This window comes from Idiotropiscis lumnitzeri, chromosome 1 (assembly GCF_059441095.1).
Source record: "Idiotropiscis lumnitzeri isolate Australia: NSW breed Sydney's pygmy pipehorse chromosome 1, RoL_Ilum_1.0, whole genome shotgun sequence".
In the NCBI taxonomy this organism is placed as follows: Eukaryota; Metazoa; Chordata; class Actinopteri; order Syngnathiformes; family Syngnathidae; genus Idiotropiscis; species Idiotropiscis lumnitzeri.
Genome location: NC_142391.1, coordinates 18,778,120 through 18,803,016, shown reverse-complemented (window position 1 = coordinate 18,803,016; position 24,897 = coordinate 18,778,120). Strand labels below are relative to the sequence as shown.

Here is a 24,897-nt window from a genome sequence, read left to right as displayed (position 1 = left end):
TCAACACTTATTGAATATTAGATGATGTAGGAATTAAGCGTCAATTCGAGTCTTATTGGATCTCAGCGCAGCGTTTGATACATGAGTAGATCAAATTATAGTGTTGAACAGGTTGGAAACTTAGGTACGACGAAATTGAACAGTCCTAAAATGGTTCAGGTCCCGCTTGGAGCGAATTAGTTATTTGTGACCTTTGGGAAGTGTGAATCTACTCAAATAGCCATAACATGTGAGGTCACTCAAGGGTCAGTCCTTGGACCCCTTTTGCTCCACCTGCATATAAATATTTATCAGTGTCCCCTAGATGACATCAGCGCAATCAACATATTGGTTCACTGTCTCGAGCAAAATAACGCAACATCTCACAATGTGCTGCCAAAATTAGTCAAAAGTTGACCTCAAAACAGTTTCAAATGGTGGCACAGGTGGCGTATGATTTTGGTGTATTTTATTCATTCCGAAATATAACAAGAGCATGGGACATTCCCTCGGAATCATTGTGGAAAGCAATTAGAGTATATGTGAACAACGCCAGACAAAAAGAAAAAAAAAAACTCCATCCACGCCCTACAGTTAGACTGTGCTTTGACCTTGAATTGCCCGGTGCACGAAAACATGACCCTTGGAATTACTTTCTCTAAAAAACAAATGTTGATTTTCTGATAGATTCCGATCTGACTTTTAGCAGTTATTGCTAATCAGTCACAAAACCCAGTCTTTTATCATCTAAAAAACATATCCGGATTGAAGAGTTTGTATTCTCCACGCAGACCAGGAGAAGCTTATCTATGATTTTAATATGCGTTAGGCTTAATTACGGTAACAATCTTCTTACTGGACTAAAAAAAAAAAAAAAAAAAAAGCATCAAACAGCAAAATTCTGATCAGAACATATTACCCCAGACAGAAAATCTTAACATGGGCTCGCAATCAGCTGTAGAATAGACTTTAGAGTAAAAAAAAAAAATCACCCACATTACATCTGTTACTGGTCTATAAATGATTAAAGTCCCAAAGACATTAAAGACATGCTAATGGAATATAAACGCAGTAGACAATTTTCCCTCAAAGACAATGTTCCTCTTCCTCCTGCATTGCTCTCACCCTCCCAGCGCAGAGCAAATTTTAAAAAATGCCGTTAAAAAATTTCAAACCTGAGTTACTGATGTACTCACCATGTCATCACTTTCCCGTACAGACCACCCCAATAACTTTCATTTGACATTAGCCCTGCTTCCGGCTTGTACAGCTTTACGCCGAACATCCATTTTGTTCCAGATATTCAAAAAAACAAACAAAAAACAGCAAGCAAACACAAAAACAAACCAAAATAATTTGCCAGGACATCAATTGGAGACTTGGCGTCGTCCGACGTTCGAGCTGTTCGCTCGTCACCTCGCCAATCCTCTCATGACAAACTGGAGAAAAGTGCCCCGATGCGTCAGTGAGAATATCTCTGCACAATTGTAGCACACGAAGCATGATGCCAGTAGGAATGATATCCTGAATTTTTATATAAAGGTGGTATAATTTGTATTTTTGTATTTTAATTTTCTTTACCATAACTACATCGTGTAATTTATTAGAATCTCAGGTTTTGGACAGGTGTGGTAGCGGAATGGCCGCCGTGTGCAAGTTTCTCACTGTGGTCTAAGGAATCCTCAGGGTCTTTGTGCAAATGCTTAGACGCATGCAAAATTAGAGGGAACGTTGCGAGTAGGACTGTGAGGTCTGCAGACTCAGGTTCGTTTGCGGAGTTCAAAGCAGGTGACGCAAATGCTGCATGCAAATGAAATAAACTCCCAAAAGAAGTCAAGTCAGCCCCAAATAGAAATGCTTTTAAATCCAGGTTAAAAAAGAAATACACATTGTAAAGAAAGAGTCAATCTAAATGACCAAAAAAAAAAAAAACTACAAAAATATATGCAATATCAGGTATGCTCATAAGCCTCAGAATTTTTTAAGACAGACTTTTAGTTTGAGTTCTCTTTAACCGCAGACCCTCAGCAAGGGATTAAATGGCAGTCGTCCCTGGCGCTGAATTACACAGGAAGGATTAACACTTTTCACCCGTCACCAAATCATTTTGATGGATTAGCAATCTCCACTGTCACTCTGGAGAATTTTCAAATTCACGTCAGTGTGGGAGTCAAGGTGACATTGGTGAGAAAGAGAGAAAGCTATTTTCCTTGAACTCCGCTGTCAAAAATCCAAGCTCAAGTGTACTTTGTGTCGTCATGACAAAACTTTTGTAGGGGCAGATCAGGGACAGTTTTTACTTGAGTATCATTTATTTATTTATTTGTATTTCTTTTTTTTAAATAACGTACACTATAATTAGTTGGATCAAATCGTTTTAAGGGCCTTTTTCAGCATCCCTTTGTAACTATAAAAAAAGTATATAAAAGGACAGAATGTTAGTAGCACTTCACATTCATTAAAAAACAGATTTCCATTAAAGGGTTAAACAAATTGCATTTTGATTAGGATTTAGATGAATATGATATTCCAGTTCAGAGTGTCCCCCGCCTACTGGCCGAAGATAGCTTGGATCGGCGCCAGCACCCCCCGCGACAATTGTGAGGAGAAGCGGCTGAGATCATGGATGGATGTAATAGGATATTTCCCCGCAGTTTTTAGTTCAACTTTGACTAAAGTTGCGTGCAAGTTTCATGCTTGTCAGGTTGTGGTGGAGGTGGAGGAGGACCCAAACGTAGAGAAGCGAGGCGGGGATAACTTATATGGAATTCAATTGAGAATAAAAAGGCAAAGGCACGGGAAAAGTCAAAAAATACACAAGTACAAAATAACAGGGCTCAACAAAACAAGGACTTGACTTGGGAAAACGAGACATGGCGTGGAGAACTGACAACGACAATGGACCAACGTGAACTGAAAGCAAACAAGGAACTAAATACAAAGAAAGTAACGAGACAACGAGGAACACCTGGACAAGACACAAAGGGTTTGAGGGAGCTGATTGGTTCACTCTCGGGAGTGAGACGACAAGCACAGGTGAACACAATCAGATAGCACAAGACGCACAACCCAACAAGGAAAAATAGGAAACTAAACACGAAATCAAGAACAACAAACAAAGACCATGATAATTCTAGAGTGCCACTTCACAGTTCTCTCGACAAGGACTTAGAAATGATTATACATTTGGTCATGAATTGATAATCATCTAAATATTTTGTTAACTTGAAAGATTTAAAGGCATCATCCAGCCAGGATGGTCCTTTTTTTTAAGTCGCTGTTCTGCGAAACTTGTCTGCCTCCTGGGACTTAACAAAACTTTAGCGTAGCTAAATGTCCAAAACATAATTAGTCGGGGTTTGTGCGCACATTCGTGCTTTTGTCCGCTTCAGCTTGTGTAGGTGGCGAAGCGATCGGCGCAGTATTCTGGATGTTGAGGAGGTGATCGCATGAGCTCACGTTTGATGTCAATAAATCCAAACGATTGTGCAGAACGCTTTTCCATTTTAACAGGCCGAAGTGGACAAGAGTAGAAGTTTGCATTTGCATTTTGGTGGCGTTTTCGACAACAGAGCTGACAAAGCAAGCAATATTCGGAAAGTTTTACGGAAAATATAACAAGCCAAGTTTCAAAGGGGCGTGCCACTTTGTCTTCAATTTCATCACAAAAAAAGCCTTAAAATCACTGCAGAGACTTTTAGGGGGACATATTTTCGAACTGATGTGAGCCAACTTTTTTTTTAGCCACCCCCTGATTTGTGTGCATGCGAACTACTTAGGGAGCCCATCAATCTAAGCACCATGTTGAAAATGTAATAGGTGTTAACGTGACGTGTTGGTGATTTATGAGTAATAAGTGGCTCTGCAAATTCTACTCAAAATATGACAAAGCGCTTTCCTAACTATGTGAGTGCACTTTAGCACATCTTGGCCACTCGAGAGCATCATGCTTGTTTCCACTCCTATAAGGATCCACTAAAACCGATAAATGGCAGGAAACATTCCAAGCACTTGTAGTTACTTGTGCTAGTCTTAGTCTTACTTTTCACTGAGTGATCAACAAGAACACCAGTAAGTTAGAAAACCACATCTAATTCGAAATTCCTTTCACAAAATGACATGACGATGTTTTTTTTTTTTAATCCTTCAGTTAGAGCTGTAAAGTTGATTCTAAGCACTCATAACTTTCATGTTTAGTTTTAGGACCAATCATCTACCATTAAAAAGTACATTTGTAGGGTGTGTTGGGTGGAGGGTGTTCAGGGGGTCACACACAGACACATAGGATCCTATTTTTTGTGCCCAATGCAAGTCCGGTGCAAAACTGTGCATGGATGGAGTCATGATTTCTTTTGGTATTTTCTTTGACTTTACTAGAATTGAGCGTAACGGCGCACATGCGGTGTTGTGCGCCGTTGTGGGATGGAATGTAGCTCCCGGCCAATCATAGTGGCTCCTCTCTTATCCATTAAAATGAGGGTGGTCAAAATGCACGCAGACGTGGGGACGTGCGTTTGTGTGTGACATTAATCGTGCCATACGGTCAGTGGGGTGATTAAAATATTTGACAGATAATAATTTTAATTCGGCCAATTAATTGAGTTTGAAATTGATTCAGAGGGATTGCCCCAAACTGTTGTCATATTTCCGAATGAAATACGATGACAACCGCGACACACATCCGCGGAGTGCCGAACATGTTTACCTATGCCTCGATCAGATATACCAAAACCGCATTTCACCACCATTTAGACCTGCTTTTAAGTACTATAAAATTTAGTGTATTTTTTTTCTTATCAAATTGGCCGGTGCGCCGGGGGAGTGTAATAGAAAATGCCCTCGGACTGCCGGAATACCTAGCTACGCAAAGAGTGATCAACCAAATTCACAAACGCGCATCAACTAGACTAGCCCCGGCACGAAAATGAAAGCACACTGGTGCCTGTCTATGAAAATAGTGCCCTTATGGTGGAAGCTGGTCTCCAAGTCCATTTAACAGCAACCAACTTTTGCATCATTTGTCCGTAGAGGTCTACTTGTACTTTGCCATCATGTCTTTCTTCCCGATTTGTCGCCACAAGATACTTATATCCATTGTTTACAGACCTTTTGCCTCTTCGGAGGGGGTGCTAGAAAAATAAACGTCCGGTTTCTGAGGCTCAATATGAAACTTTTTGCCATACTCTTCGTTAATTAAGTGTGAACAGTATTAAACAGGAAGTTCGCATTCAAAATAAAAGCACATAGCTTCAACCGGAAGTAGACCATTTCAATGCAAATTTCAGATGAAAATAAAATACAATAAACAAAATCACCGCTGCTGTTCACAAAATATGAATATGGTTAGTTACACAAACAATAGATACCAGAAGAACAGCAGAACAGCGACAGTCTCATGTTGAGTCGAAAGCTAAAGAATAAAAATGTGTCTTCAAACGGCTTTTAAAAGTGGGGGAAAAAAAGCTGTCTTGTGGGGGCTCGTGTGTGCTTTGCATTTTGCTGTTACTTTTTTTCAATTCGGGGCTATAAGTGCAGCCACCCCTCGCCCTACTCCTTGTAGTCATGGTAACGAAATCCATACTTGCCATTGGCCCGGCAGTATGTAGGGTGGGATGAGCGGTGGCTTACTTGCGTGAGACAGGACTTGTCCTCTCAAATGGGCTTTTTTCAGCAAACATATTTTCTTCTTATGCTTAACTTAGCAACTTGATATAGATGGCTAAAGTGGTTGCAAGCCATCAAGCTCAAAGTCCTCGTATTATTGCTTCTACAATGACAATAATTTACAATGTCTCTTTGTTTTGTTGTTGCTTGAGGAAAAGAAGACTTTGGAGCAGTTTCCATAGTAACCAAAGCCACAGCGCACACCATCCGAAACAGAAATAGTCTCCGGTTGATGGAGTGAACACTTCTTACAGGGTCATTGTTGTCCTTTATGGAGAACTACAACAAAACGATATCCATATGCCAGAAACCATGTCACTCATCATCATTCATCTCAATGTAGAAAGTTCGGAAAATGTCTGACGTGAAAAATGTGTCACAATACTGCAGTAGAATGCAAGCTGAGTGAAAGCATGAGTAGCGCAGCCTCCTTTGTTGTCCTATTCTCGTCACTGTCTTACAAAGTGAGTTCGTTCTCCAGACGGAAAATTTTTACTGAAAAGCCATTTTGGCTGAGTTTTCTGTTGGGATGTTTCTGCATGAAAGGTTTCAGATTAGAAAACTTTACAAGTCACAGTTTTCATGGGGAGGCAAGTTAGGAAACAACAAAAGGCGGCACTTTCAGATGACTGGGTTTCAATGGACTGGGTCAATTTTTATGTCATCTTATAATAGCTCTGCTTTTTCAACCTTTGGTAACTCAACTGAAGGCCAGATGTCTTGGACAGTTTGTTGTTGATTCTTGCCTGGAGTGCTGTGCTGTCCTGATATATGCAGCAGTGAGCATTCCATCAGTCAGTTAGACACAATGGGACATTTAGACTTTGCGCATACACACACACACACACAAACAATAGTATTTCCAAAAAAAAATCTTTTGTATCACCATTCAAGGTTATAAAATCACTTTGTTCACAACAGTGGCATTTAAAAAAAAAAAAAAAACTGTCCATGTTGCCATTGAAGGCTGTCATGTGCCGTCCCAAAGCAACTGATCGTGCAACACCAATAGGAACAGAAAGCAGCGACGATTTAGCGTGGGTCAGCATTGCTCTAGTCGATGGCTCTAGGGTATCAAAAAAAAATAAAATTTACTTTGGCTTACAGAGTAGTGATTCAATTTCACTATTAATATTTATAAATTTTTGGAGTCACTGACAGTGTGTTGGTTCACTCACCAGACTTCCATTCAGACTGGGCTAGGGATGAAACAAAAGGGCCTCATCACATTTAGTTTTTAATCTCAGGCGAAGGACATTAAGTTTGTCAGTCAACGCACCACAGTGACCTAACGGGACCAAAATGACACCAAATCCGCCAAGTATGGGGGAGCTCGTAAGTGACCTGTTATAGGAAAGCCTACGGCAGCATTCTGATTCATTGTCTGTAAGTTCTGATGGGACATTTAAAAGGAAACTGCAATTGTCAAAATATGTGGCAGAAAAGGTACACATAATCACATTTAGTAAAAACTACATCATCTGGACATAGAAAAAGCAAGTTACGATTGTAATACGTTCCTCAGAAAGCCCGATCGAATGGGACCCGATCGTTTCGACAAGCCGCGGGCACACGTTTTTAGAAAGAAATTCTAAACAGGTGGCAAAGTGTTTTGTATCAACAAATTTGGAGACATCAAGATATTCATTTCAGTCAATCGATCATACAAAGTCCTGGAAGGTTTCAATTTTCGGTTACAGGGCATGTGTACTTTGACTTGCATGGCTTCATCTTTGAGACAAGGTAGTTCACGGGGCTTCTCGGACTCACAGAGCGATGATTTAAGTTTGAGGATTCTCGGCACTGTGAATTTGAAGTATAATGTCGTGTTTTCCAATGAAGGAATAGAAAATACAAAGTTTTTTAATCACTGTCACTGATTACAGTTCAACTGTTTTCCAGAGTAATTGGCTCCCGATTCCAACCGTGGCCATGAGGGCAATGTCAGTCCAGTAATTTTGTCTTTCGGTTTCGCAGATTCATCACAAGCTACATAGAATTTATTCAGCTGTTAAACTATTCAATAAACATGTGAAACAAAACAGCTTGTTCACAACTCCCGACTGGCTGCAAAAAATTGATGTTTTTGTTTCACGTGTTTATTGAAGAATTGAACAGTTACGCATTTGAACAATTTCGATGTAGCTCGTGATGACAGAAATCTGGAGCTATTTTGCACACCAACTGTCTACCACTGAATAGAAAGCTTGCGTCTGGTCTGACCGCACCATTATAGCTCATGGATAGGTTTTTGCAGACAGCAGGAGGAGCGAATGGAGCGTGGTTAAAATAACGATGACGATGGCGGACCGTTTAATTTAATGACCGTCCTAAAATTGCGGCGATGAACTGTCATTTTTATCAATGATGGAAGCGCAGTTAACATAACGATGATTGGGGGACAAACTGACAATTCGAGTTTTGGTTCAGCGTGAAATATTGACGGATTGATGATGACGACGACGAATGACAAAAAACGGACCAGTAAAGAAGAGAGAAAGAAAAAACAATTGAGTGAATCAGATTGACAAAGCCACTCCTTAGTTTCTGTTCACAATGTGCGCTCGCTGCTTTGATTTATTTATGGAACATGAACATATAAAGTATATTTGGATGAATTATTCATTAATCTCAATCACATGTTTTGATCAGAACTAAAGTTTTGTTGGCCCTAACAATAATGATAATGCATCAGATTTATCCAGCACTTTTCCGGCCACTCGAAGACGTTCCACGGTGGATCCATTATTCGTGCACTCACACATTCAAGCCATCGCTGCCCTTGCGGCAGGCCGACGGAAGCGTGGCTGCCAGTGGGCACCCATGGCCGCTCCGACCCCCACCAAACATTGTCACCCAACCGTGCGCCAGTGTGAGTGGCACTGGGACCAAAGTGAGTAAAGTGTCTTGCACAAGGACACTGCGACACATGACTCGAGGAATCGAACAGTGAATCAGTCAGTTACCGGACGACTCAGTCCAGCTCTGATCCTCAGCCTTTTTTCACATTTGAAATTGAACCGTGGCTTTTATTCATATTTGGGAATTACTGTCTTTTTTTTTTTTTATGCCAAACGTGTAAAAATGGAAAAAAAAATGTTTGTAAATTACTCCGCTTTAGGTGTGAATGTGTGTCCAACATGAGTTAGGAGGCTCCAAATGCCTCAATGAAGGAATGCATTAATATTGAGGAATCAGTGGCCACCACCTGCCAATGCCCCCACCCTATCCAACAACAATCTAACCCGTTCATCCTTAACAAGCAGCAAGGCTGTGGCCATCAAGCAGATGTGTTGCCCCTCGGCAAGAAGTGCGCTCTCACACGGAGAGTGCGTGTCCACACAATAGGACAGCCGAGAGGCCAGTGGCTCCACAACAGGAAACACAAAAGGCCAGACCGCTGCTTTTCATGGGCTTCATGTTCTTTCAAGTGGGTTTGAATATAGACAGGGCAAACGCATTAGCAATGCAGCTCCGAGGCCGATGGAATGAACACAGTGGTGACTTTGGTGCAGCAGGTGTTTCTGGAAGACCGCTCCATTCTCTCCATACCAGATCAAATGAATTGTTTATATGTGAATTTACTGTATGGCCTCGTTGGTGCTCAACACTCCTGCCCTTCTGAATGTTCAAATGTGCGACAGTCAACACTCCCTTTCCTCCAAACACAAACGTAACAAGCAATCAGGAGCTGGTTTTATGACCATGCAACAAATCACAATGATTTGCGATACTCAATCTGTTCCTGCAATTTTTTTAATCTGGAGATGGCTCAGGAAGTCGGGTATGTATAACATGTATTCTTGCAGATGCTGGTCTGTGTTTTTCTGGTAATAACACATTTATGAAGCATGATTGAAAAGAGTGGTGATCAAAGGCCATTCGAGTATTCACGCATATTGCATGTGACGTCTAACTTGTCTGCAAAGGTGATTGATACAAAGCATGCCAGTATACATCTGAAATTTAGGCAATGACTTTGTGATGGTAAATACCAGCACGATAAATAAGCATGTTGCACATGCAGGCCGAGTTTATTATACTGCAATACATTTTGTAAAAGATAGTCCGGGCTTTTTGAATCTCATTTATTCACATATTGTTGTGACTTGTTCCTTGACGTATCTCGATGTATCAGTTGCTATGTTCTTTTTATGCTTTGTCCCTTTATTGTGTCATATAGACCTGATGTCTTTTAGGATTTAAGATTAAGTCAAGTGACTTAGTGACACATTATCAGTACGTCAAACTTCAACATGTCTTCTGAATCCAGCGCTGCTTTGTTTTTACTTTGAATTTTTCTATTACAGACCCCCTTCCATGTTTTGTCACTGGGAGAACTTGCAATATACAAAGCAGGATTTACAAATACTTATTTTCTTCACTGTAGCAAAAGGAAATCATTGCATTTTCTTGATCATTTTGGTGTTCTTGATGAGGCGCAACAGATGATGAGTGGCAACAAGGGAAGAAAATAACGAGATTCAAAGCATGGGCCTGTGAATTTGAGCAAAACATTTCAACCTCCCTCCCACTGTGTAGCCAGTAAAGAATATGGTTGTAATTACATTTGAAGGTTTTATGCACAAGAGCATTCAACCCCTCTGGCAGTGTTCCAATACATTTACGTATCATTTTAGGTTAGTGAACTTCATCAAAGGAATCCATTTTTGCCTATTTCGGGGATTTCCAGGTGGCAGTGCCAGAAGGGACCTCTTTAGTGCAAGATACGCAATTTGGAGGCAAAAGTTGCATTTTCCAACTCAAGGATCTGCAGTTTTCTCTTTGTGACCAATTAGTGGCACGGTATTTGTTTGGAAATATGTTACAATTGTTCAATCAAGTCACTCTCAAGTCATCTCCACATTTGGCTAGTCCCCCCCTTTTTTTTTTTTGCTAACAGCAATTGCCCAACGCTGACAATATTAGAATGTTTTCTGTGTCTTTTGCAAACAGAGTTAATTTCTAATCTTTGAATTTTTCACTCTGGCAAAACCTAGTCTTTTATTTTTGCACCTCTCAGAGTGAAACAAAACACTTGCTGGCCTGTTGCAGATTTGCACATTATTCTCTAGTGCACTGCACCAAGGCTTGTTTAATTAGGCTGAGAAGAAAGGAAATTGGTGTGACCTGACTAATCCTTTAATTGCACCGGTCTCAATGATCCCCTGCTGAGTCAGCATTCTCTGCGATAACGTTGAAGTAATGTGCCACCTCGTAATTTTGCTGGAGTATCAGCAAGTGTAAAATAAGTAGCTGCACCAGAAATGATGAGGAAATTGCGAACCGATTAGGATGAATGAAGTCATAAACCAATAAAGCAATAGGTAAGATACCTTTTTAAGAATAAATTGTCTCGGCACCCGGCCAACAGAGGGCACAAGGGCGCTGCCCAACTGCTCGGCTGAGTCACCTTGAATAAAACAAAAAATTCTAAATGAATATATTATGCTACATTTTAAGACATCGATCCATCCATTATCTGAACCGTTTCTCCTCACGAGGGTCGCGGGGTGCTGGAGCCTATCCCAGCTATCATCAGGCTGTAGGCGGGGGACACCCTGAACTGGTTGCCAGCCAATCGCAGGGCACGCAGAGACGAACAACCATTCGTGCTCACATTCATACCGAGGGGCAATTTAGAGTGTTCCAATAGACCTGCCATGCATGTTTTTGGAATGTGGGAGGAATCCTGAGTACCCAGAGAAAACCCACGCAGGCACGGGGAGAAGATCCAAACATCAAAATACCCCCGTTTTGGCAATAATATTAACAATGTATGTGTGGTCCAGGTATGCCCTGTTGTCTTGTCCATTTTCTTGTATTTAGTTCCTTGGTTTGTTTCAGTCCTTGTTGGTTCAATGTTTGTTGTTTGTATTCGTGTCAGTTGTCATTTCATGGTTAGTTTAATATTTGTATTTGTTTGGTAATTTGAATCTTGTTAGTTGGAATTTTGTTCATTTAGGTTTTTGATCATTCTAAAGTACTTTGTTTTGCTTTATTATTCTATTTTTTTTAATAAAATAGTTTTTTTGTGAGAACTCCTGCTTTGTCACCCTGCTTCCCCGCACGTGGGCCCTCCTAACTCCTCCTCACCCTGCAACAAAATAGGTAAGTACAGCAGGAGTGAAGTGAATGGAATTATAATCAGTCCCCACAAATGTCACTTGGGGAAAGTTAAGAATATTAAAATTTAAAATACCCCAAAACTGAACTTGAATAGGTGGCCAGTGTACAGGTGTGACTATTGGTGACCTTTTCACACTGCGCTTAGTCAACCGAGTTGTGGCAAGCAAGGTGGCCACTGTGAAAGACAGAAAATAATTGAGAAGCACAACAATAAGGAAATACAGGCACGATTGAACACACACTGCTGTCTTGTGTCTCTTCATACACAGTTGGTAGTGGCGCTTTTGACGCGTTCTGAGGCAATTTTTGTTGTTTGCCCATTTCACGAGTTGGTTCATCACGCACACGAGGGCTGATTCGTTGGCTGGACCAAAATCCACCTCCGGCCTTTGTTAATCTAACACTTTTTTAAAATTTGTCACTCTTCCCCAAAAATGAAGGGCCCGACCGAATTATGCTGACGCCTTTGTGGCATAATTATTTTTTCATGCTGAATGCTTACCAAACTGCACGCGTAATAATTAATAAGTTTATACCTGTAATTGTAGGAGATAAACTGCCTTTAATATAAATGCTTCATTTGACATTGCCTTTGTATCCTGTAATACAATGCATCATAGTTTATTTGTTGTAATAAAGACTACTTGTTGAAAAATACATTCGAAATGATCTTGAAAATATTTGATCACAAATTGAATTGCAATCACAATTTAATGGGGAAACAAAAAAAAATCGCAATTCGATTATCTTCATGATCTGAACGATCATGGAAGATAATCGAATTGCGATTTTGAAAAACAGGAGTATTATTGAGCTGTGAAATTCCCACGCATCACTGATGAATTTTAATCAAGCACTGGAGATGAGGGAACCTTGAGTTTGTTTGTTGTAACTGACGCCTACAGAAAGCTACATCTGCAATGCTAATCATGCTCCAGCAAAAGGGCCCCACAGATGAGCCATGTCTTCTCTGTCAAACTAAAAATTCATGCGCAATAACGACTAAACAGCTCCATCCATAATGTGCTCAGTGGGGCAACAGATAAACAAACAAAAACTATTCGCACACACAAAACCTGTATTAAGACCAACATTAGCAACTCAGAGAAAATTTAAAGGTAATCGATAAATCTGGCGGCGCTAGCTCAGATAGCATTAAAGGGCAAGTACATTACAGACATGCGACATATGGAGTTTTATTTACATCAAAAAGAACTTGCATGCTTGGCAAAACCTGTACCATATTATCTGAAAATCTTGAGCACATAATCTCAGATAAAAGCACCCTTCTCAAATTTCCACTGGGCCATGCAAACCAACACTGCTGGAGTGTGGCAGAACTCAATGTACAGTATACGTTTTCTGAATGGTTTCTAAGAAAAATGCCTGTAAAGATGACTCCGTTTAGATCTCATAGAGTACGTTCTTATTTACCTTCTTACCGATTCATATTCTCATTGTCCTTTAAAGTTGAGTTTTTAAGGATCCAAAAAATGTTTCTTTTCTCAAAATTCAATTCAGTAAAGTAGTACTTAAATTTAGAGCTAAGGAAACCTTTTGGATTCTAAAGAAACAAGATGAGTCCAGTAACCTCAATTCAAGTTGGTAGTAAAACAGCCTGACCCCGGATCTTCCACAGTCTGGCTGCCAAGTCACAGGTGGAGAAAATCATTATAGATCACAATTTTGAATGGCTCACTTCCAGACACATTTTCAGAAATTATTTGTGTACAAGCAATTAAAAGTCCATTCTCCCAAATACATCCCCTTTAGTAGGGGCAACAAGCCTAAAAATATATCTGTACACTTGAAGGTTTTAACAGAGGAACTGATTTTTTTTCTCCCTTTTTCCTTAAAGTAATAGTTTATCATGCAACATTTTAACAGCACATACAAGTGATAAAACAGTCCAGTTTTCTACAGAGGTTGGTTTTGCATCATTTGGGTGAATTATTGCTACTTTTATTAGTACAGTGATTCAATTCAGTGGAGACAATGAACGGCTGCTGTTGGTCATAAACAGCCTTCCCGCCCCCCTAAAAAAAACAAAAAAAAAAACAACTAGTTGTTCGCTCAACCAAACTACCGTAGTGGAAGGCAGAAGCCTGTATGTGTAGGCCGACGATTCGCCCACACGCTTGCTCATTCAATCCCAAATCCCTCAGGGGATGTGTTAGATTTGTATAACATGGCTAAAGGGCTGAAGCATAATAACAGCATTCTATTGTTTAGTTCCATTTATCAAAACATTGGTCAGAATTTGACCAATTGCTGTATACAGCAGACTTGCACATTCATACACAGTACTAACATCTTATCTAGCAATCTTTTTGGGAGTTCAGTACAACATGAGTTAGTGGTTGAGGCACAAAATAGCAGCAGCCTTTCAAATGTAGAAAAAAATGTGTGTGCATTGTGTGCATGATTTTTGTGAATTTTGATTAAGTAGTGACATGTGACCGTGTGGCATTTTAACGGCCACTATATTTTCTGGACTATAAGGTGTACCTGCATATAAGCCGCCGCAACTCGTTTTGGGGGGAAAAAGAAACAAAGAAATATGTATACAAGCTTCACCAGACTATAAGGCGCTGTTTTCTATGTTGAAAAAAAGGGGATTATTTAGTGCATGTATAGAACGATTTTGTATAAAGGTACTTAAACTGATTGCTAAAACAGTGACTTTTAACACAGCAACAGCTTTGCTAATTAAAAGAGAACAAACCCAAGAGAGAAAAAAAAATCAAGATTTATTTCGCGTATTTTCGGAATTATAGCGCGTTCGTTTCTACTGGTGAAAGAAAAATCCACAGAGAAACTCCATCGTTGTATTAGCCGCATGGTTCAAAATCTAGAAAAAAGTAGCAGTTCATAGTCCGGAAAATACGGTACTTCTAATTTAAAATGTGTATTTCTGGTTCTAACAAGACATACCATATCTACAGGTAACAGCTTATTAAAAAAAATATATATATGGAACAGAGTTGATGTTCCAAAACTCATGGTCTCCATAAGAATAGCTCAGTGGAACCTTGTGAAATCTATAATCAACCGCCAGGTTGTCGTTTTGCTTCATGGCTCCAGCGCCTTTAGAGAAGTGAACACTGAAGATGAGGTTATCCCAGCTGACTAAAAAGTAGCGAACTTTCGTATTAGCGCAGGCTGCCCCGGGAGCGTCGGCATCATCCATGTCGCTCCTGTGCTTGCGGTGCAGTCAAGTGATCATTGTTTTATAATATGCCAAAGTAATCCTCCATCATCACCAACAACCACAGAAAAGAAAAAGTACTTACGGTTTATTTCTTATTCGAGACTGAAAAATATTTTAGTCACCGGATTCTCTTAGTTACATCCATCACATCGTGATGAGAATTGTCTCGGTAGCTTTATGCTAATATTAAACCCGCAAGCTAGCAAAATGAGTAAGAAACAGACCATGTACAAAGCGTAGTCTATAAGATATGCGGCGAGGAGTCTCACTCCTTAATATCGGTAAGTAAAAACACTTTTAGAAATATGATTTATTTGTGGTCGTTTGCTCCTATCCTTTTCAAATTGTGACGTCCCATTGTACTCATATGTGAAACCAGAGATTTTTGAGAGAAGAGATTCGACTGTATTTGACCCAAAGGCGTCATATGGCCACAATTTTTCTGGGCTAAATATCACAACCATTCGGGCCAACCCTATTTTAGGGTCTATTTTGAGAACATTTGCAGAAAGCTTTTAAAATCTCCCAATAAGCCATCCCAATTCAGACAGCCCTTTTCCCTCCACTTTATTCCATCTTTCAAACACAGCCAGCTCTCTTGGCTCCACGGAAGCTGCCCATGTCATGTACTCGAGGTATATTTTGAAAGGATTTCATCATTTCTGTGGATATGTCAGTATTCTAACAGATTTTTTTTTTTCATTCTCGACAGAATTGTCAATATGGCTCTAAGAATGGAAGCCCGTTTTTTTTTTTTAAGACAGAGCAGTATGATGGATTAAAAAGAGAGTTTGCATTATTGTTGCTCACAGACCTGCAACGAGTTTCTCAAACTCCAGATACAAACAAAAGAAATGCTACTGAAGCACACCTGTCTGGACTTTTGATTGTCTGTTTATGTTTTGTTTAGCTGATATATATTTTTTGGGGGGGGTTCAATCAATTGTGTTTTTCCTGTCTTTGCATTGTGCTCCATGTTGTCTGGTGTGTATTGATTTCAGCAAATCTCATCAGTCAAGCCCTAACGTGTCGAGACAATTACTGGCAGCCCACGTGGATGTTGTCTATCTATTGTTATTGTTGACTTGCCCCGTCCATCCAAAACACACGGGTATGGTATTGAAGTGTATTGTGTTTCGTTCATAGTGTTGAATTATTCTTTGTTCAAGTCTTTGGTGAGTTGCACAGCATACTGCTGTTCACATAGCACACTATTTGCAGAACTGCCCAACGTCCAATAGTGGAAACTCTGCCACTTACATGACAGGATGTCATTGCACTTGAAATACATTTTTTTCCCCCCAATATTCAGTTGTGGGCCATTTATAGTGTCGTGGGTCAAATAGCTGACTGATGCTCGTACAGACACTGGATCAATTCCGACAGAAACGCTGTGATTGACTGTTGATCGTTGCAGGGTGCATTGAGCTGGATCTACCTTCCCGTTGACCGTGAACAGGATAAGATGTCCAGATAAATATGGATGTTTTTGACGTGCATTCAACAGATACTTTAGAAGTACAACCATTGATTTGACAGCATGGGTGTGGTTACCGATAGACTTAATCAAAATAAAGAATCAAGTATTTTAATAAATATCGACTCATTACTGTTTTCCTCAATCGACAATGTACAGAAGAAGAGAAAACAGACAACAGCCAACAAAATCTATTAGTTTGCCAACCCTAAGTTGCATTTTCAAACCTCCGTTTGTGTCATTTTCATTCACACCAGATGAGAAGGCAAAAGTAGAATTTCTTCTCCTCCCGTCAAAAAATACTTTTGGAAAAAATAAGACGTAGAAATGTGATCACGCCAAATATGTAATCAAGTGTGATTACTTGTAACGCGTGTTGCTGCCTGACGGTTTCTCACAATTTGACAAAAGTAAATGTTTATTTTTTTTTTATTGTTAGTGAGCATTTCCAAGAAATTGCTGAATTACGGTAAGACATAGGATTTCTGGGAAAATTCTTGAAAAATCAATAAATAATGAAAAATGGGAGAAATTCATTTAATTTTCTTTCTTTTTATTCTGACATTGGCATCATCTGAGAACAGAAAAAGTACCAAGACAACATCAGCAGCTTTGAGTGATTCTTTTTTTGGCATTGATGTTAGCTCGTTATCACTGTTATTTTTTTTTTATTTTATTTTTTTTTATCGAGGTTGCATCGAATATATGCAAATGACGCAAAGAATCTATTTAAGAACAACCAAAGGATAATAGGGGCTTAATGTCATGCAATGAGTTCGAACGCACATCTGATTATAGCGAGAACAGCCTCCTACAGAAATATAACCATGGCAAGCCCTACAAGTTGCTGGGAATGAAAAAAAAAAAAAGGCTGCGTGAGAAGGTTGAGGAAACCAGCGAGGCAAGATCAGCGGGGAGAGGAGAAAACAAACAATAGGATGAGGGGAAACGCTCCTACCTGCCCCTTCTTCCCTCCATCATCTCCTTCCCATCCCCCTTAACAAGGCAGAGTTTTCTCTTTTCCTTCCATCTCTCCCTCTCTCCCCTCTGGTTTCGCACCATCTCCGGGGACCAAACACACCCCTGTCAGGTTGCCATGGAAACGCCTCACACAAGCTCTCACGGATGCACTCCCTCGCTCTATCTTGCAGCGGTAATGCCTGCATCCTCACTCTCCTCCATTAGCATCCTTCTCGTTTAGAGACAGCAGGGTTGTCAAAGCCTTGATGTACCACAAAGTCTCTGCTCCTGAATACATTTGCACCCCCCCCCCATGCCCCCCAAAAAGTAGATAAAAGCTGCATTTAAATCCCCGGAAGAAAAATGTTTTTCCACATTTGACATGTAATTCATCAAATACTGGTCATTTTATTTCTCCCATAAGCTTCACTCCACCTTCAAAAGAGGAGAACAAACAGACTTAATTTGCGCTCAATTACCTCACCGCACCGCTTCCAATTGAAGCTCTGAATGTGAGACAGGAGACAGTAGCCGAGTCCCTGAGCTGGGATATAACTCATTTATAATTCATTCCTATTTCTCCTACTTAAAATCAGCATTGAGGTATATTTAAAAAAAACAAAAAAAACAAGGCTTTTAGATCCCGGTGCACTCAGGGGGGCGACAATAAAAGCACAGTGCATCCCTGCTGCAAGGCCACTTTGACTCACACCACCGGAGCAACTTCATACATGTCATCCTGGCCATGCACCTTAGGGACCACCTTTTGGAGTATTCTCGCTGTCGTCACGTTATTAGCTGCAACAAACATTGGAGACTCCCCTGACAGACGTCTCACTTCATCCATTCACCCACATTTACACCTTCTTCTTCCCATTTCACACCTCTTGATTGATTGATTTTTCACCCCACCAATGCCTGGAAAAGAAGTATCATCACGCACTGAAATCCCACAGTTGAACGTACCGCATTCCCCTCCCACAACACCTTCCAAACTGAGATCAAGCATATTATCTTCTTTCATCAGCACAAAATCTACAAGAACCTCGTAAGGGTTATTTTAAAAAAAATATGAATCCATTTCTTCTATAGTAAATTACTACCAACACCATTTGGCCACAGAAAGACCACATCTATTAGACACCAAATGTCAATACCTTTTTCCTGTGAGTTAACAGTTGATTGTGAGTCATGCTGCACAGGACTGCCAGAGATAATGATTGGAATATTGAAACAAATCCCCCAAAGGCATAAAACAATTAAAAACAGTCCAAAGAGAGTCACGAGTCTTACCTTATTACCTGCTCCTCCGCATGGCAAAAATCCACCTTTACATCGCAGATTGGAAGTCCGAGGCAAACACACGCACACACACATGCACGCACACCCCCAAACACTTGCACAGTCTGCGAATGCAATCCTCCGTCTGAGTTGGTCTCCTTGCAGTCCCGTGGAAAAACTATGTTAACCAAATTATTTTCTCTTTGATTTATTTTCCCTTATGTGGCCTTCTCATCCCTCATGGAAGCTGCTCCACATTTTGCAAGGCATCCGCGCAGTGCTGGATGACAGTGGGGAGAAAGCGAGAGTCAGAGAGAGAAAGAGAGAGAGAGAGAGAGAGAGAGAGGTCTAATCAAGCCAGCAGCAAGAAGACTGATGTGTTTATACCTTCAGAGTAAAAGCTTGAATTCAAATGAAACTCTACTGATAAATGCAGAATAGCTTACATGAGGCCCATAGTGGCCTTTCTAGACCGGCCTGGTTAGGAGCCGCTACTCCAAGCATGAGAAAAGAAAGTGTCTTCAGTAGTCCTAGCTGTAATATCATCGCAACCCCAATTCCACGTTGTGTATAGAAGCTACAGTGCATCCAGACAAGTACGCAGAGTGTTTCGCTTTTTCCGCATTTTTAGTTGCAGCCACATGCCAAAATTGCATCAATTATTTTCTCCCCTCAAAATGAAACCTACAACACCCCAACTATTTGTTGCCCCCTCTTCCACAGCTTGGGAATTAGGAGATGGTGACCGGCGGTATTGAGCAACTGGGCCGAAGTTGTCGTCCTGCAGTGCTTCATTTAATTGACTTATAACATACCTCTCCTTTTAGTCGTATTATTTATTATAATATTTATTATAATTCCCCCATCTGTGGTCCCTTCTCAAGGTTTCTCATTTATCCCCCAGATGTTTTTTTTTTAAGTTTTTCCTTGCCCTCCTGGGGAAGATCAGGGGATGTTGTTAATATTTGTGGGCATGTGAAGCCCATTGAGACTGTCTTGTGATTAAGGATGATGTAAATAAATTTGACTTGTGCTCATTGGGACCTTCAAAGTAGCAATTTGTTTTCTGTACCCTTCCCTAAATTTGTGCCTGGAGACAATCCTGTGCTGAAGATCTACAGACAATTCCTTCATCCTCAAGTGGGACCTTATATAGAGAGGTGTGAGCACCTCCAAATTAGGTCCAATCAACTGAATTTAATACAGGTGGACTCAAATTAAGATGTAGGAATCTCTCAAGGATGTTCAAGGGAAACGTGATGCACACAAGCCCATTTTTTAGCTTTGTGGCAAAGGCTGTCAATACTTAGAGTATGCGATTTTTTATTTTCTTTTATTTTTAAATACAGTTGCAAACATTTACAAAATATAGTATATAATAAATACACCTTTTTTACGTTACATTATGGGTTGTTCCGGAAGAAAATAAATGATTTATTTCATTTTGGAATGAGGTTGTAATTCAACAGTAGTGCAACAAGTGAAGTGCTGTGAAAACTTTCTGACTTTGCTCTCTTATATATATAGCACTGACTATGCAACCATTATTATTAAGAGTATCACCAAAACATGCAATAATTTAATACCAAAAGGCAGCACAATGATTTACTACACGACTAGAAACAATACCACTGTAACTATAGTATACCCTGTTTGTAAAAAAATTGAAAATGAGAAAATATTTGGAAAAAACACAAAACCAAACATTGACACGGTGTCTCAAATTACCCCATATAAAAAATTGAATGTTACTCTCATTTCATACTTGTGAGTACTACAGGAAGCACAAAAATAAAATTTTCTTCAAAGATGAACATTATCCAGGTAGGTAGCCAGAAATAGCACAACGTAGACTAAGGAACATAAAGTGCAGAATTCCAAAAACACAATGAAACAAGTAGTTTGGAATTCCCAAATCCTTCAGAACCTGGAAACAAAATATGGACTTGATTGAACTCTTTTCTGCTTATCCTCATTAAGGTCGCAGGTGTCCTGGAGCCTGCCTCAGCCGACTTGAAGTGAATGGCGGGATCCATTGTGGAACGCTTGCCCACCAATCACAATGTAATGTAGTGCGAAAATACAGTCTGTTGAATCATTAAAAATACATCAAATATATGATTAAATTCAACGGCACTGATGACGTTTTGGACCTCTGTTGAAGCATGTTCTGTGATTGTTCAGTCCTTTTTTGTGGATACAGCTTACAGGGTGTGCCTTTCCTTTCAATCTGTCTTCTGAAAATTTGCATAACATAATATATATTTATTCCACGCAATTCACTTTGCTCCTCATGATGATGAGCAGGATGTAATGACATTTTCTCCTCATGCCGGTAAGATTTTAGACCTTTGCCAATATGTTGAATGTTGTCTTGTTGAATTGCAAATAACTATGAAGGCAGAGCCATAAGCATAAGTGACTTCCATCTTGACATTTTGGATTGATAAACAGGTAACATTATCCCTCTATAGTTAGCCTCAAGTCATTAAACGAAGGAAGATGACATTTTCTAACTGAAAATGTCAGGTGAAGGGACTAAACTTAATTTGAGAGTGACAGTTCTGTCTCTAGTGGCCGAGCCAGCTTAGTCTGGGAGACAGTAATCATGTTACGTGAATAAAAGTCACTTCATTGGAATAATTTACGCTCAACCCATGAGTTAGTTTGCTTCACTATTTTCCTTTCCAGCCGACTCACTGCACATTTGCATCTCCTGTCGTTTTGCAATCAATGTATTTTACTTTCTGGTGGAAAAAAAGTATTTCGCTTTTTTTATTGGTTTCTTTTTGGCATGCAAGCAATTGTCTTCAAGTAAAACCCCATCCAAATAAGAGAATGACGGAATGGTGCGAAACAGAAGTCAAGCCGAGCCAATAGCTTTGATAGCTTTCAGAGAAGGGTGGAAAATATATTAATCGAGGATGTCTCTGAACCAGAAAACATGATCATCAGCGTCACATTTGAGACCTGCACTGACATGAATTAGGAATAGAACACATGTTACATTTTCGTGGATGATCAAGCTTGCAGGGTCGCTCTGGAAAAAACCAAGAGACCACGTTCAAGTTTCAGTTTCGCTGATTTTACTATTTAGAGGTCTATGTTGGAGTGAGATGAGCAATTTTGTTTTGCTTTATAATAATAATAATAATATTCCCTTTATTAGTCCCACAATGGGGAAATTCGAGATTTGAACCCAGGTCTCCTGGGGAGACTGGGTCCTGAACGCGGCGCCTTAGACCACTCGGCCATCTTAAACTACCATAAATGGGAACTTTACCCTATTAGTTACCTTAGTTAATTAGTTAATTACCGATCCACCTGTAGACCTCACACCCCACCCTACCCTCAATCTGCAAGACTGCAAGATACTTAAACCCCTCCACTGAGGTGATGATTTTCTTCCCAACTGTTTCACATTAACATTTGCCAATAAAGGTTATGAACGGAATCAGTTGTACAGGGACCGAACAACTCTCAATTCGTTTTTTTTTTTTTAGGTGTCCAGTACCGAAGCACCCCGCACAGATCAAGATCAAATGCGAAGGGTGCGAACTTTGTGTTCACGGCTCGATGGAGCCGACCATGTCACATCATCCGCAAAAAGCATATATGCGATACTGAGACCACCAAACAAGCGCCAAATGCCCCTCCCACCCACTCCCAAAACAAAAACTTCACCAATAAAATCTGTCAATAAAGGTTATGAACAAAAACACTCATACAGGAAACAAGAAACTCGTATTGCTCTATCATCTCATCACCTCATGCAGTCATTATAGTATCATAAACATGGATTTGGTTCTGTATCCGTGGTACAGGTTAGCAGAATAAAATGGTGACGTGAGCTCATCCCACTCACGATGGAAAGCTATTGTACTATTGTATGGAAAATTGAATGAATGAATGACGGCGGCAATGGAGGTTGATGCAGCAGAGCATCATGGAAGGGGATGAGTCATCTGGTCAGTGATCTTTTGTTCCTCACAGACCCAAAAATCTCTTTCAGTCCTGTGATGAGAAATAGATAGTATGAGTATAACAAAAGAAAACATCCAGCTATAATATATATATATATATATATATATACCATTCGTCCTGTGTCAATGAGTCAATTCTCTACTCCTTCTCCGGTGTTCTGACAAAATGTCTTGCGTATTGTACTACCAGAGGCTGATTTGACAGAAGCATAATATGTTCACCCTCCTGAGCATCTTGCTAGGAAATGTATGGTCCAACTAACATAAATCCAACAAGCTCCTCTTCCTCAAACTCTTCAAATAACTGGATGCCCACAGATATTTGCAATTATTTGATTTCTGAGTCAATTTCTGACTGGCTTAATACACTTTGTATGTTGAGCTCTGCCATAATTCCCTTGGTAAGACGTCACACTTCCGGGTTTGTCGCTCAGCAGAATCTAACTTCAGGAAGACTTTTATTTTGTCAAATATACAAAAAAATAATAATTTTTAAAAAAGATGTTTTTTTTTTATTTGTATCATGTGTAATTATTTTACTTGTGACACAAAAAGATGTAATTTGCCATTTTCAGAACTCAACCTCACACTATAGGTCTTTAACTGAGGCCAGCGAGGCCTGCAGTTCTTTGGATGGTTTTCTAGGTTTTTTTGTGACTTCCTGGATGAGTAATCATTCCAGTCTTGAAGTAATATCTGTTGGTTGACCACTCTTGGGAAGGTTTGCCACTCTTCCCAGTTTTCTCCGTTGTTGAATAATAACGCCTAGGAAATGACTTTGTCACCTTTTCCAGAGGGATTGACTTCAATCGCGGTTTTTTTCCCCAGTTTTCTCCGTTGTTGAATAATAACGCCTCGGAAATGGCTTTGTCACCTTTTCCAGAGAGATTGACTTCAATCGCGTTTTTTTTCCCCCCTGGAATTTCTTGGGATTGTGGCATGATGCATTTGTTGAGATATTTTAGCCTGCTTCACTTTGTCTAACGGGTTTTATTTAAGTGATTTATTGATTCAACAAAGGTGGTGCTAAGGTGTTGCCTGTGAAATTGAACTGAGCTTTCCCAAAACTGGTGAGGCACAGTTGCTTGGTGATTTAACAAAGGGGGGCAATTACTTTCCCACGTCTGGCCAGATAGGTTTGTATTGTTGGTAAATGAAATCATCATTGAGAAACTGCATTTTATATATCCTTGTGTTGTTTCAGTGTGATATTAAAATGTGCTTGATGAAATGAAACCTTTGTGAGTGATAAATATGCAAAAAATGGGAAAAAAATGGGAGGGGGAATATTTCTTCCCAGCACTGTACATGCAAACCTAAGTGTCTAGGCTTTAATGCCACATCAAGACTCTTGATTAATGCCACAGGGTAGGATAACCGTCTGTGTGATTGTCGCCCCCTTTGCTGTAATCTTGGTGAACAAATCCTGCCATTGATCTTTCCACTGCTGCAAGCAGAATAAGCACTGAGTAGACCCGGGGGAAATTCATCAGCTGACTGGAAAACAGTTAACTCATAAAGCAATAAGCTCCTCAGTGGCTGTGGCTCAGTTCATGTACTCGTACGGATGTAATATAACATCCTTGATACTCATAACTGCGCTAGAATTCCTCGTATCTTTTTATTGATTAACAGAAATTCCCCAGATAACCTCATGCGATGATGCTGTCCAGATTAATTTGAATGGGAACTGACTTGTTCAAATAGTGCATATAATTAAGGCCATTCGTTTAATTTAATAGTTAGACCTGTGTTGATACTTGAGGTATTACGATGAAGACATAATTGGATTTCAAGACAAAACGACTGCAATAACAGACTCCACAGCCATGACAGATATGCAGTCACATGAATGTCAAGCATTTTGTCGATGGGACTCTTGTTTTAAAAATAATTCTTTTGGAATACAATCCAAAAGCCATTTTAATTTACTGTATTACATTTGTCAGGTTCAAGTTAGTTTTGTGACCACTGTGGGTGTTTCTTTCATTGAGCAGCAGGGTACCAAAAAATGTCGACAAAGTCACATCCTTATCGACTGAATTTTTTTGATGTGAGCGTCAAGAGAGCTGTCAGTGAAAATAATCGATTTTAAAAGTAAATATAAAATTTAACAACTGCAGAACCTTGTAAATAGGCGACGTGAAACATTTGGTGATATGTACTGTGTTGTTTCATGTTTCTTATCATGCTGCGAGGATTTGCTTTAAAGG

The 24,897-nt window shown here is 39.9% G+C and overlaps 1 protein-coding gene across 3 annotated transcripts in view; it reads right to left on the bottom strand.

Moving 5' to 3' along the window:
- lingo2b (leucine rich repeat and Ig domain containing 2b) overlaps positions 1-18,998 on the bottom strand; it is a 32,630-nt gene extending 13,632 nt beyond the window's left edge. For 2 of the 3 annotated variants that reach the window (XM_088300806.1, XM_088300723.1), the window contains exon 1: positions 18,714-18,998. The gene's annotated coding sequence lies outside the window, so the exon portion shown is untranslated. Of the gene's footprint in view, positions 1-17,418; positions 17,533-18,713 lie in introns of those variants that run through there. The other variant, XM_088300889.1, reaches the window with a different exon arrangement.
- Between the last annotated feature and the right edge of the window lie 5,899 nt (positions 18,999-24,897).